This window comes from Leopardus geoffroyi, chromosome C3, assembly GCF_018350155.1.
Source record: "Leopardus geoffroyi isolate Oge1 chromosome C3, O.geoffroyi_Oge1_pat1.0, whole genome shotgun sequence".
NCBI lineage: Eukaryota > Metazoa > Chordata > Mammalia > Carnivora > Felidae > Leopardus > Leopardus geoffroyi.
In genome coordinates this window covers 31,583,382-31,598,308 of record NC_059338.1, presented here as the reverse complement: position 1 = coordinate 31,598,308, position 14,927 = coordinate 31,583,382, and the positions used below count along the sequence as shown (strand labels likewise).

At 35.1% G+C, this 14,927-nt stretch overlaps 1 long non-coding RNA gene across 1 annotated transcript in view; it reads right to left on the bottom strand.

Moving 5' to 3' along the window:
* Positions 1 to 1,375: 1,375 nt before the first annotated feature.
* LOC123586967 overlaps positions 1,376 to 14,927 on the bottom strand; it is a 41,627-nt gene continuing 28,075 nt past the window's right edge. The window contains exon 2 of the long non-coding RNA XR_006707044.1: positions 1,376 to 4,472. This is a non-coding gene — a long non-coding RNA (uncharacterized LOC123586967). The remainder of the gene's footprint in view (positions 4,473 to 14,927) is intronic.

Below are 14,927 nucleotides of genomic sequence, written 5' to 3'. Positions count from 1 at the left end.
GTTGAAAAAAAAATTAAAAAAAAATGCTACAATGTACAATCCCCCATGCCAAAGAATTATCTGGTTCAAAACATCAGTAGTGCCTCTGTTGAGGAACCCTGGCCTAGAAAGAAATTAAGTCCTATTTAGACAATATAATTTCATCATAGTTATTATCATTTCCATGATACCCACTTGAGAAATCAAAGCCTTCCATCATAGCCATATAACTATGGAACATGAGTTAAATTTCCTTTTCTTATACTTAAAATGTCCACATCCACACTAGCCCTTAAGATCTGAAGAGAGCTTTTCTTCTCGGTGGAGAAACCATGGCTAATTATTACAGACCAGCACTGAATCCCCTCTTACGAGCTAACATTTTGGCACTGGTGTTTTGAGTTATATGGCACATTGCCTTGTGTGAATGTTCAATTTTGCTAACCAATTCTTGTCCTAAAAATGTTATTTACTTAAAATGGGACTTCAACTTGAAAAAACGAGCAGTCACTTCACAATCTTATAAATACCGCTTCTAACAAGATTTTCGTTTACATTTCTTCTCTTTCTACATTTCTTTTATGACTGAGCACTATAAATCAAGTGTTTTATGGAGCTGATAAATACTAAAGCACAGATCAGTTTCTAAATGAAATATATTTTTGATTCATAAACATCTTTCACTGTGTAGTTCAGCAACCCCTACAATAGTTCTGAAGAAGTTCCCTCCAGCATATGTGATGGCTTTTTCCTTTGTTAGCCAAAGGATGTTTCTTGGCTTCTTTTGCTAAAGATGCCATTCAAAATTTAGTATAATTGTGCAACATAAAAATTAACAATTGAAAAATGTCGTGCATATGTAATTTATCTGGCAATATAAATAGCAGATTGGGAATATTGTGTTTTCGTGCATTCTGATTTGAATTTTCATTGAGTTAGATCCGTTGCCACTATCTACGCAAGGGGGGCATGACACACAGCTGAATTTCCTTGTCCCTGAAGATTCTAGAAGAGGTAGTTTTATGTCAAGCCTAATGATCTCTGCAGTGTTTGATCATAGATATCTTTGTTAAGAATACACATACCACATACCTACAAACTCTGATGTCAGCCGTGGGTTTCTTCATACACCATTAAGACAAGATATATCAAACCCAATTCTTACAGATGAGTTTATGAAAGAACTAGGAAAATTAATCACATTCATCCTCATTTGTTCTGATTTCCCCCACTTTTTTGGCTAAGAGAATGCAATATTTCCGTAAGTCTGCATTCATTATACTATAGTGCTCCATATTTTATATATCCTTACTTCAAGTATGACAATCATAGAGACAATACAGATCATGATGCTGTTTAACTAAATCTGAAGTCCCTAAAACACAAGTTAAAATTAAACCTGAAAGCTACCACAAAATTTTTGTGTAACTTTTTTTTAAAAATTTGATGTCACTTAGATCTGTCCTCGGTGTTCTGGGACTGAAACATACGCCCTAAATAAGTAGCAAGTAGCATTTAATTATGGAAACTGAAAACAACCTAAGTATTACCACTTCAGCAAAATGTTCATTTTTAACTGAAGACATAGGCATCTTTTAATTATTTGCATCAAAACATACTTAGAACTAAAAAGTTAAACAGTACAATTTCTTAGATATATCTAGACTTGCATTTTTAACCTTAAGGCAGCGTGGCAGGCTTTTTAAAGCTCAGACAGTCTACTTGTTTACTTTACAAAAATACTCATTTCCAGTAACATCACCACACATATTTCTATGTGATGTTTCCAACACTAATCTGAGTAAATCTTTCTTTCTTTCTTTCCTTCTTTCTTTCTTTCTTTCTTTCTTTCTTTCTTTCTTTCTTTCTTTTTTTATGCCTTGATATCCTAGAGAACTAGAAAGTCAGCTTAGGGGTATAATTAAACATTTAAAAGCTTTGTTTTATAAATGTTTTTTGTATGCATGATACCATAGGGTTTTTTTAAACATTAAGTAGTTATGTCTTCAAGAATATACTATTTTTTCTACAGGATACCACCAACTGCTTCTAATAATAAGGTCTAACTGTCTACAGTGGATTTCCTCCTCACCCCCACTTCTGCCAATTCTTATAGGAATACTTATAAGTGAAAAAATAAGAATTTGTCTTATTTTTTTAAGAACACAATGTTAGTAATGGAAAAAGAACTTCTGAATTTCCAACCCAACTTATGAAATAACTTACCTTCTTTTCTTCTGGGCAGTCCTTTTTTTTTTTTTTTTTTTTTTCTGGTTAAAATTACAAAACTGTGAGTAATATATAATCAGAACATAAAAACGTCAAAAGGGGATTATATTTGTATACAAAAATAATGTTCATTTATATAGATAATTTGAGCTGGCTTACATATTATACATACATAGAAGTCAGATAATATATTAACAATGAAAGTAAGTTTTATTATATGAATAATATCCCCAGGCAATTTCAATGTATGTTATCGACTACTGAATGATAGTTTTATTTTACTGCATATGTATTTTAATGGTTATATCTCATCTCAAAGATTTGTAACCAGTTTCTGGGAAAATATTTTCTTTGTCTAAATATATGCAAAACTAAAATTAAACCAATGACATTTATAGACAAACAGAATGACTTAGAACAGATTATTTTCTGGGCTTCATTTTCTTCATTTCAATATGAGAGCTGTATTACAAAATTTCTATGCTTTCTACCAACTCTCTGATTCTGTTAATTCCAATAAAAATAAGGATAAAGCCAAATTATGGAATGAAACTCTCAAGATCATAGTCAGTATTATGTAAGCTAGAAAGACTTCTATATTTCTTATCATTTTATGGGCGATCCTGTCACTATAATAATTCGTTCTTCAAATTACTGCATCTACAAATTTGATTGCCTGACACCCATATGTACCTACATGTTCTTCAAAACCACCCCAAGGAAGGGGCTTTTTCTGAAAATCTAAAGCCACATTATGTTCAAGAATGAACTAGTCTCTGGCCAAATGAAGGAACCCTTTGAGATGCAGTGTCTCCTTTTATAACATGTTCTCTGTTTTCTAGCAGCACAGAGAATGGGATTGGTAGTTAAAGGCCAAGCAACTAAGATTAAAACAGAAGGCTTAAAAACATATATAAATATACAAATAAAACATATAAATGCATATAAATATAAATACCTATAAATAATATAAATATGTATAAATACATATAAATATAAAATATAAATACATATATATATATATATATATATATGAGAAAGAAAGTAATAGATGGAATTGTCAAAGATAGGCATGGAATCAAATGGGAAGTGGGAGACACGGGTGTGGGAAGGAGGAAAGAAGCCGGGACAACTGGAAAAGGGATCCAGCAAGGAATCCCCAACATTTACTACATCTTTACCACTGAAGGCCTGATTTACTGTTACATTTTGAAGGGCATTCTTCCCAGACTCTATGCTTAAGTAGCCATATCTTTAAACTGCCTGACTCCAACAGCTGATGCGGTTACCACCACAAAAATAGAAATTATGGCTTTCAACCCTTCATTTTATCCCTCTTACCTATAATCCTCTAGTTCCAGTCTGTCTGACCACTTGACAAAGTGTTTTGTATTTTTTTTTTGGTTGTTATTGGTGTGTGTGTGTGTGTGTGTGTGTGTGTGTGTGTGTGTTTAATTAGTGCAGCTTTGTGGGACCACTTAAATGTGCTTTACACACAGAGAATAGTAGACATCCCCGGAAACTCTGGATGAGGAAAGAAAAATCCTGCTGGGAGCAAAAATGGCCCAGAGGGCCTACAATAATGATTCTCATAATTAAGGTGGTCATGTGTCTTATTCACAGGCATCATGTATCTGGAAGTCTTTTTGAAAAACTGCTAAGATTCTTTACAGATTTTACATAGAGACTTTTTTTCAAAGGCTCCCTGGTCTGTTTCCACATGTGTGTTGTTTAGTGAGGTCCTTCAAATGCTTCAAGGTTTACTTTTATATTTAAAAAGGGTAAAAATGAAGGCTATTATCTGAATACAGCATTGCCTTCAGTGGCATCAAGATGCTTATTATAACTGCCCTGATGAGACAGTCAAAGTGACGCACGGCTCCCAGTACTTTCTAATGTGTATTTAGGTGCCCTGTCAGATGGCTCGCCTGAGTGATGTGGCATATATTTGATGAAAGGACAGTAAACAAGATCAATTATAAAAGACATTTGCTAATGAGAGGAAGAAAAGGAAGAGAGAGAGAGAGACTGGGGGAAAAAAAAGAAAAAATTATCTGTAATGGAAAGAACAAAGCACTGCAACCAAACTAAAGAAATGAACTAAAAGAAATGTCATACCTTAATTATGTCCTAATTTTAGGGTGCAGCTGTATCCTCTTTGGAGACAACGTATTTCTCCAACTTTTGTGGGACTGCCACTGAAGATGGAGATCCAATTGCTTTCAGTTTCCTTTATGGATTTGTTGCTAATTTTGCCAAGATCCCTTACAAAACAAAAAGAAATACTATGTGAAACTCAAGCCATGCTAAGCAAATTAGCTAAAATTGATTTTTATCCTCTTATGGGGATGTTTTCCAATCCAACAATCCACAGAGATCTACCAACTTTTCATAGCCTAATTTTTTTTTTCTTTTCTAAGGCTACTAATTTGGCCCTAGAAAACATTGTCTGGGTTTCCCCATAAAATGTCAAGTAAAAACCAGAAACCCCTGAAAATATAAAACAAACTCTTTTGGCTACCTTCAGTATGCTAATTAATTATAAGGATTCATTTTCCTTTGGATGTATTCTCCATGTTTCAAAAGGGTTTTATAATATTACCTACTATTAGTACAATTGATAGATAATCTAGATTTTATTCCCAGACATACTAAATATCTTTGCTTTGTTTTCATCATCTAATTTCTCTAAGAGACTAATTTGTCTAAATAATATAATGCTATTTTATATCATTATTCTAGTCTATGATAGCAGTTGAATTTTCCAAAAGGCAAATATTGAATGTGACGAAGCAAAGTGGTGTTCTCCCTTTCAATTAGGTTAAATGAGGACAAGAACTTGTATTATTTTCCTTTTTACTACTGAATTAGGGAATCCTGTTATTTGGTTAAAAAATTATTCTGGGAAACACTGTTTAGAATTAATAAGTATGTTGATCTTTTCAGGTTAGACATACATATTCTGTCTTCAAGAATAGATTACTGTTAAAAGATTATCAATAGTTTCCCCAATATCCTCCATATAACAACATGCTTTATTTTCATAATTTTCTTCTGGGTTCATCGGCACCTGAGGTCATGCGCTGGGGACTGAGGAAGCACAACTTAAGAGGTGGATGACACTGTCCTGGGCTGGGACCGCTAGGACGTGTATTGAACCACTTCACACATCCTCCGCTGCTATTCCCAAGTCTTCTGAAGCGGTGGGCTTGGCAGGGAGGGGCGGGGCCTAAGATAACTAGTTCTTTCTGTTCAGAGTTTTGGACCTTATGCTGATTCATTTTGGCTCACTCAGCTACTCTGTGCATATCCACTTAGCAGAAAAATGACTACCAGGGGGAGAAAGTTAATGTAAATATGTGACATGTACTTCAAGAAATTTGAAATCACAGAGTATCAGATTCCAAGTTACAGAAACATTCTGAAATGTGTACCAAGACATCAATTAACCGGTCTGTGGTGTGGTAATTACATAGTTTGTGCCTGATTTATTTTACTGAATTCACCGGGGGCTTCCTATCTCTATCAATGACATGAGATTTCTCTTCATATTAAACCTTAAAAATTGAAATACAACAGTGGGTGCCTGGGTGGTTCACTAGGTTAAGTGCCCTATTCTTTCTTTTTTTTTTTTTTTTTTTTTAATGTTTACTTATTCCTGAGGGAGAGATAGAGTGCTAGTGGGGGCGGGGAAGAGAGAGAAGGAGACACAGAATCTGAAGTAGGCTCCAGGCTCCCAGCTTCCAGCACAGACACGGGCTGGAACACACAAGCTGTGAGATCATGACCTGAGCCAAAGTCTGACGCCCAACTGAATGAGCCACCCAGGTGCCCCTAGGTGCCCTATTCTTGATTTCAGCTCAGGTCACGATCTCACAGTTGGTGGGTTCAAGCCCCACGTAGGGCTCCATACTCAATGTGGAGCTTGTTTTGAGATTCTCTTTCTCCCCCTCTCTCTTCCCCTCCCCCTGCTCATATGCACAAGCTCTCACTCTCTCGCTCTCGCTCTCGCTCTATATCTCAAAAATAAACAGTAACAAATAAATAAAAACACAGTAAACGTTTTGTACTCCCGTCCCACTGAGCACACTGCATGTTAGCACTTTGGAGCCAACACCGGCTTAGAAGATTAATCCCCAATTTCCTATGACTGACAAAATTCTTCATATTATACACAGGGAAACTGGGACTCAGAAACTCACTAAAATTACAGAGGGTTGAATATGCAAAATAAATTATGCTCCCAAACTCCCGAATATATATTCCACTCCTTTTTGATGGCAAATAGGTGAACACTTTTAACTCTTAGATTATTTTTAATATCCTAATTGAAATATCAGTTTTATTAATGTTATAAATATCTTGTTCAAAATGCTGTCTAGTATTTTCATTTGATGGGAAAGGATAGCTAGAATGCATCTTGATATGAATATTGTGGGAATAAAGAGTTTGTGCAAAGCATTTTAGTGGTCATAGGAATTACCTAATATCCTCATTTCCCCCCAGCTGTCTCTTATGAGACTATGAAGTAGTTTCCTCTCTCTCTCTCTCTCTCTCTCTCTCTCTCTCTCTCTCTCTCTCTGATATTCCTATTGATGAAAGGGATTTAAGAACTATAGGGGCTTCAAAGGGAGTGGCAGAGTACAAAATGTGTCCTCAATTTTTAAAAACTTCATTGTAATTTTTTTTAATTAAAATATTCCCAGCACACTTATTTGGTCTATAACCCTTGACAGCTGGTATTAACTACATTTTAACCTCTTAATGGTCTAACACTTTCAACACATATTAAGTAAATTCCAACTATTCGGCAAATATTGAGCCTATCTATGAAGGACAGCATGCTATTGAATGGATTGGGTCAGGATTGCAAGCAGGCCCAATTTGAGAGAGAAGAAAACGTAAGCAGTGAGCTCTTGGACATCAGTCTTAGAAATATTTGGGGGCAACCAGTCTCCTCAGACAAGGGCAAAAAAAAAAAAGCTAAAATAAACCAATGGGATGACATCAAACTAAAACATTTTTTACACAGCTAAGGAAACCATCAACAAAACAAAAGAGCAACCTACTGATTGGAAGAAGATATTTGCAAATCATACATCTGATAAGAGGTTAATATTCAAAATTATAAAGAATGTACACAACTTAATATAAACCTCCCACAACCTGATTTTAAAAAGGGCAGAGGACCTAAACAGAACATTATTCCAAAGAAGACATACAGATACCCAGCAGACACACAAAAAGATGCTCAACATCACTAATTACCAGGGAAATGCAAATGAAAGCCACAAAGAGACATCACCTCACACCTGTCAGAATGGCTATCATCAAGAAGACAAAAAATAACAAGTGTTGGTGAGGATGTGGAGAAAAGGAAACCCTCATACACTGTTGGTGAAAATGTAAATTGGTAGAGCCACGCTGGTCAACAGTACGGAGATTCGTCAAAAAATTAAAAAACATATATACCATATGATCCAGCAATTCCATTTCTGAGTAAGTATCTAAGAAAATAAAAGCACCAATTAAAAAATATATATATGTACCTCTTTCTTCCTTGCAACATTATTTACAATAGCCAAAATATTGAAGCAACTTGTGTCCATCCATAAATGAACAGATAAAGAAGATGTGGTGTATATGTACAATAAAATATTACTCAGCCATAAAAAGAATGGAATCTTGCCATTTGTGACAACATGGATGGACCTTCAGGGTATTATGCAAAGTGAAATAAGTCAGGTAGAGAACGACAAATACTGTATGATTTCACGTATGTGTGGAATCTAAAAAAACAAAACAAATAAAAAAAAAACAGAAATAGGCTCACTGATGCAGGAAATAAGCTATTGGGTACCAGAGTGAGGAGGGTTTAGGAGGTTTGCAAAATAAGTGAAGGGGATTAAGAGACACAAATTTACAGTTACAAAATAAGTAAGTCATGGGTATATAATGTACAGCATCGGGAATATAGTCAATAACATTGTAATAACTTTCTATGGTGACAGTAACTAAACATAGCAAATGACTATGATGTACACCTGAACCTAACAGAATATTGTATATCAATTATACTTCAATACAAACTTTTAGAAAATAAACAAAAATGACCTCAGTCACTTTTCATATACTGAATTTGCTTTGCATGGTATATGAAGTTAAAGATTTACAAACACAAACCAAAGTTAAAAATCTAAGAAGGCAGGTGGGAGAAATCCTTTCCTTGCATGAAAAGATTTTTTTTCAATTTTTTTCATGTTTATTTATTTTTGAGAGACACAGAGAGCAAACAGAGGAGGGGTAGAGAAAGAGGGAGACACAGAATCCAAAACAGGCTCCAGGCTCGGAGCTGTCAGCACAGAGCCCGGCGTGGAGCTTGAACCCACAAACCAGGAGATCATGACCTGAATTGAAGTTGGACACTTAACTGACTGAACCACCCAAGCAGCCCTGAAAAGACTATTATTTTTTTTTTAATTTTAGATGTTTATTGTACTTTTGAAAGAGAGAGAGAGGAGAGAGAGAGAGGGAGGGAGAGAGAGAGAGAGAGAGAGAGAGAGAGAGAGAGAGAGAGAGAATGAGCGGGGAAGGAGCAGAGAGAGGGAGAGAGGGAGACACAGAATCTGAAACAGGCTCCATGCTCCTCACGGAGTGCAAGAACATGACCTGAGCAGAAGTTGGTGCTTAACCGACCGAGCCACCCAGGCGCCCCTGAAAAGATTATTTTAAATCAAACCTTTGACCTCTCTTTCTCTCCATTTCTCTCTTTCTCTTTCTGTCTCTCTCTCTCTTCCCCTCTTTCTCTGTGTATTTATTTATAATATCACTTGAAGATACGTTATGGGTGGATTCCCTGATTCATTTTGTTATTTCTTCCTTTTTCACATATTTCTCTTTTCATCCCTAAATGTTACCCTGGCCTGTATGAATCTAGGTAGGAAGAAAAACACAAAGCATGACCTTCCATAGCAAGTGATGATCTTCCTTTGTCTCCCAGGCTGAGCCCCTGCACCCACACACTGCCTGGCGTGTGGAGACCAACCAGACGGCCCTCACTGTTAGATGCCAGAAGGGACTGTGTAAGCCAAGGGCCCTGGGCTCACAAGCTAAAACTTGCATGCTTGGCAAGGCTCAGATGCCAAGGTTTGAATCTCTAATAAACCACTCGCTGCCTCTCCAGTAATGATACCCTGGGGCTGCTGGGAGGGGATTCTTTTTATAGGAAACATACTCATAAGGATTTAATATTATCTTTCTGAACCCTTTGATTCAATAGGTTTTTTTTTTAACTTTCCCCCTTTATTTTGTAGACCCAGTGATGTGAGCCAGTGTTAATTCTTTATGCAACAGTAGTATGTAATCAACATCTCTCTACTGAGCTCAAGATTCTTTTTTCTTTTTTAACCATGTGCTTAAAAAAATAAAATATCTTGCCACTGAATGTCTTTTTACAGACTGAAAAGACTTTTAGGTTAAACAACATTTGTTAGGCTTTGATGCAATCAAATGCAATTTCAATCTTCTTGAAATATTCAGCCCTGCCTCTCTAAAATTGCACATATGTGTCAGCTTTCAATTTTTTCTCACTAGTGTTTTACACATGAAATCTATTTTCACTGAGAAAATGGAATCTTTGTGTCTTTGTCTCTCCGTGTACTGCTTTCGGGCATGTTCTGGCAGGGGCTTTGACTATCGAGGCACTGGGGGAGGGGCCTGGCAGTCATTTGTCAGCTTTTCTTGCATCTGTAATTTCTGGCCACTCAGCAGTATTAGAGGGTCTCACAAACGGGGTGAGGAGAGTGGGGGGAGAGCTTGTCATTGATGAAAGCCAAACTCCAAATAACTGCCCGATGTTAATGACTGAAGAGAGAAAGGAGAGTCTGAAAAACTTTTATTGTGCTTTAATGAAAAAGATTTTTTTGGGGAGATGGCTAATTTACAAAATTGCACATGGTAACATTTTAAGATCTCAGTTTAGAAAGCCCCTGTCCATATTATGTTACCGATTTCATTGCTTTTAGCTTGGCAATGGCTCATGAAACTATTTTAATTTTCCACCGGTGGCTTCTGGTTATTTCTGCCCTTATTTCCTCGTAACATAACTGACAGCCCAATTAAACATCTGCATTTTTTAATCTGGACTTTCCTCCCATAACTATTTTGCTTTTCTTCTAAAACTTCCAGATGTTTTGGCTCCTTTATGATTTTAATGCATGCAAGTATATTTGCTCCTATTTCAAAGACACAGAGCTAGATGGACTGACCATATGTTTCTACATAAAAGCTTTGTAATACACCAATAATATGATCAGTATTTTTGTCTCTTTATGGATTCACTTACGTTAGAATATATCTTATTGTGTTTTAGCACTTGACTATGAGTTGATCATTGAAACATTTTTGTGGGTTGAGTTCAGAATTCACAGTGTGAAATGTTAATTAATTGTTGTGGCCAATGAAAAAAAGTATCCAACTCTGTTATCTCAGTGTCTAGTCTTAGGAATAGAAGCTGCTGTGATTTGTTTATTATTTTTGTCCTTTTTTTTTTCTGAGAGAGATAAGAAGTTGTAAGCTATGTGAGAAAACAATGTATTTTAACTCAGTTTCCGGCTTTGTACAGACATTAAAGGAATCATCAATATCTTGCCTTGGAAGTGTCTGGACAAGAGTTAAAAGAGTCTCTAATATATTTCAAGAAAACCTGTTTCCCATAATTAATAACAGGAAGCGGGGTAAACAGACATTTGCTGACAAATGAAACTGAAAACAGTAACATACACACAGAAACGTGGGAAATGAAACAATGCATCATTGTACGGTTACACCACAGTGGCTCCATTACCACGGACTTATGCAATACTCACATAAAACTCCAGAGTAAATGATCATTAATTTTACATTTCAAGTCAATTTCTGACCATTCAAACACACGCTTGTAGAGTGTAATCCTTTCTCCCACTGGTTAGTATTTGAAATGATCTCAGGTTATTTGTGTGCTTAACATTTAGGCAGAAAAGCCTTATTTCTGGAAAACAGAATTTCTAGACAATCAAATAAATATGAAGGAGGACAATCTTTTTTTTTTTTTTTTTTACCATTATTATGAGATTTTTAAAGCCTATTCTTACTGCAAACTCTGGAAACGAGAACACTTAATAGGATAATTTTGGTGTGTGTAAGATTGTTTTATTTGGAGTGGGAGGGGGTATATAATCATAAAGTCTCAGGCAAACTAAATGCAACAGTCATTAATTAGACAGGCGCAAAGGATCACTGGGAACTTGACCCACTTGTGCTAAAGCTTCAGACAAAGCTTCCCTGGGAAGTAATGTGTCTTTATCTTCCAATTGTATCATACAGTGGGGCTCTCTGATCTTAGTACTGACCTCGGAAGCAGCAAATTGATGTGATATGTGGTTTCCCTGCCTCTTAGAAACACTGAATTCGATTTGAATTTGTTTGTTTAATTCTTTTTTTTTTTTTTTTACATCAGTAGCCACTTAATTTGCAGTTAATTTTTAGGTATAAATGGCAATCCTTTAAGCGACACTGTCTTACTACATTTTAAAGGTAATTATCCATCCAAGAACTGCTAAGTGCAAAATGAAGCTTTATCAAATGTTTATTTCTGGTTTTAGAGGATGAATAGGGAAATAAAAAATTATGGCAAAAGTGAGGAAATGTTTTTGTTTTATGATGAACTACATTGCAAATTAAAGGATGTATTTTGATGATTCTAGTGTAATAAGGAGAAATCTAAACTGTGTTACACAGCCAGAGCTATGTGTTTTCCTGGTGAGCTCCTAGTAAGTCACATCTGAACACTAGAGCAATGAGAATAGAATGTATTCTGGGTACTAGTGGCAGTGGTATTTGTCCATGTGTAATATACATACATGTAACTGAACTAGCAAAATCTGCAATAAATATAAATTTAAAGCAGAGTAAGTCTAATTAAAAATAAATGTGAATTTTCATATTATATATATGTGTGGATAAGGAAAAGTAAATGTGACACACTTTATCTCCAGAATCTTTTAGTCATTGTGGACTTTGAAACCCACAAAATGAATATCTTTAATTTAAAGAAAAAATGAATTGGAAAAATATAAGGATAAATCTTTGTTAATTGAAAGTGCAAGTAAAATATTTTCTAAGCTGTAAAATGTAATAAGTTTGTAGAATTTTGTAGAATAATAAGTTTGTAATAAGTTTGTAGAAGAGCAAAAATTTTAAAGTGTGTAAAATTTTAAATGATTAAATTTAAAGCATACTTATTTGGATTTTTTGAAGTGGGGGATGAAATACACCCATTGATTATGAAGAATATGGCAGTTATTCAGAATAATTTTTGTAAGAAAAACATAAATTAATAAATCCTAAATTACAAGAAATGTCATCACACTTCTCTTTTGTTAGATCCTTAAAGGAAAGTAAAGCCCGGCAGGTTTAGTCCTAGGATTATGCCATTTGCAAATTGATGCTTTGAAATACATAAAATATTTTTCCAAAATTCTTAGGTAAAGGATTTTCTTGAAAGACTTTAAGTATAAGCTAAAATCTATTAATTATTCACCATAAATTTATATGGAAGCAATGAAGATACACTTAAAAATATTTGTCTTCACAGGCAGACTCATTATTGTAGGCACTCATGTCAGAATATTTAAAGTTGTTCTTGGCAATGGTTCTTCCTAAAGATGATATAGATGATATGAGTTACATTGTTCAATGAGATGATCCCAGAGCCACTCAAGATCTGGTTACACTTACTTCTCAGGTGGGTTGAATAGGGTTACCAATGCCTGGCAAGGATACCTCCCCTCTTTCCTTTGACTCCATCAGAGCGCGATGTACTAGTTTTTAGATGAACCTGATGGGGAAATTTCGGTGCATTTATCAAGAGAATAACAATGAGCTCTGCACATAATTGCCACAGAGTCAGTAAATCATCTTGCTTATGTAGGAAAGTACTAACTACAATTTCGTTTCCTAAAAATGCAGTCTGGAAAGACAAAAATATAATGGACATGAATCTCAGTATTACATTGGGCTTGGAACAATATTTTGATCCAAGAGCTAAAACAGATAAAGCAAAGTTAGACTTGTGTAAATTTTCTAATGGTGACACCTTTGGGTTCAAGTGGCTTGTGTACGGCATATGAATTTCACTCTTCTGTTTGTCCATCACATAAATCTAGGTTTGATGGCTTCTTGTTTGATGGCACTGTTTTCTAGTTTTCATTTGTGTTTTAGGAAACTGCCCCAGGAAACACCGAAAATCTATCACCTGACTTCTGCCTTTCCCTTTTTTATTTTTATTTATGTACGTATGTATTTATATACTTAGCCCTTTGTAAATTTTCTTTAAAGGGTATTTCAAATAGGTAAAACTTGGATATGAATGGAAGCTGGCAAAATTATGTCTTGACTGCATGATGACTCTTGCCTTCTAACATCTTTAGTAGCTCCTGTGGTCTACCCGGCACCTAGCAAATTCCCAATATAAGCTGGAAATTTCTGCTATGACTGTCAGGTGCAAGGTGGGCAATTTCCATTTACACCATTGACTGAAGAGCTAGGAAACAGTTGGGGTATTGGTCCAATTCTCTAACAGGGAATGTAGCAGTTTCAATACCCCCCACCCTGCTCCCCCTTGAGCTTCATTGTTATCATCAAACAAAACTCTAAAAACTATTCCACACTTCTCAAAATGAGGAGATTCTTCCAAACTTCAACCAGGTTTCTGGAGCTCGTTTTGTCTTGCATTTTTGTGTGCTTGAGTTAGCACATTTCAATATATTTCCTGTTATTGTCATCTTTCTAAACAATGCAACCTGCAATATACCAAACCTATTGATGGAAAACATGTTATTTGGTTAATAATGTGCTAGCAGCAGAAACTATTGAGATTGAAGACCAGTTTTTAAATACCCAAGCATGAATAAATGGTGGTTTTGGTGGCACTTACATTGGAGTAACAATTAAAATTTTATTTGTAGTATAAATATAGATCAGGACTGGACATGTACATGGTCTATAAATACCAGGAATGCTGATTCTTCTGTAATGAACAATAGAACATGTCTAAGATATAAACATCAACCTTTCTATTTTTTGCCTTACAATCAGGGCAAATGGTGAACTATTACTGCCATTAATTAATATTATTCTTCTTTCATTTTCTTTTCCTACCAGTTTTGTGTAGTACTCCTTCAAAGAAAACCAAATTTGCTTTGCTAGAAGGGAAATTATGTGTATAAGTTTTAATTTTAGAAAGCAAAAGCATAAAGTTTGTCTTGGTAGCTTAACAGGTAGAATATATTACATCCAAAATATATTCGGAAGCTGATCTAGTTCTGCTTTACAAAATCTGTGGGAATTTAAGAATAAAAATAACTTTAAAGTATAATTTGCAGTTTTTAAATGTAAATGAAAAATTTGAATGACATTGCTTAAAGAGAATTCCTGAAGTTTTAAGAGGCTGTGATTTACTTAAAGATTGCTTAGAAAACCTAAGTATGCATCACGAATTTTGTTAAATTTTATTTGCTTCCAGATAAAAGGTTTATTGAAACTTTAAAAACATGGTACATAAATTCTCCATGAAAGGAAACTGGAACAATGTGTGCACAACTTTTGGGGACCGATGCTGTTCAATTCTACATTTCTATTCTGCATGGGATACAATATCCCTGAAGTTTTCGGCTCACTTT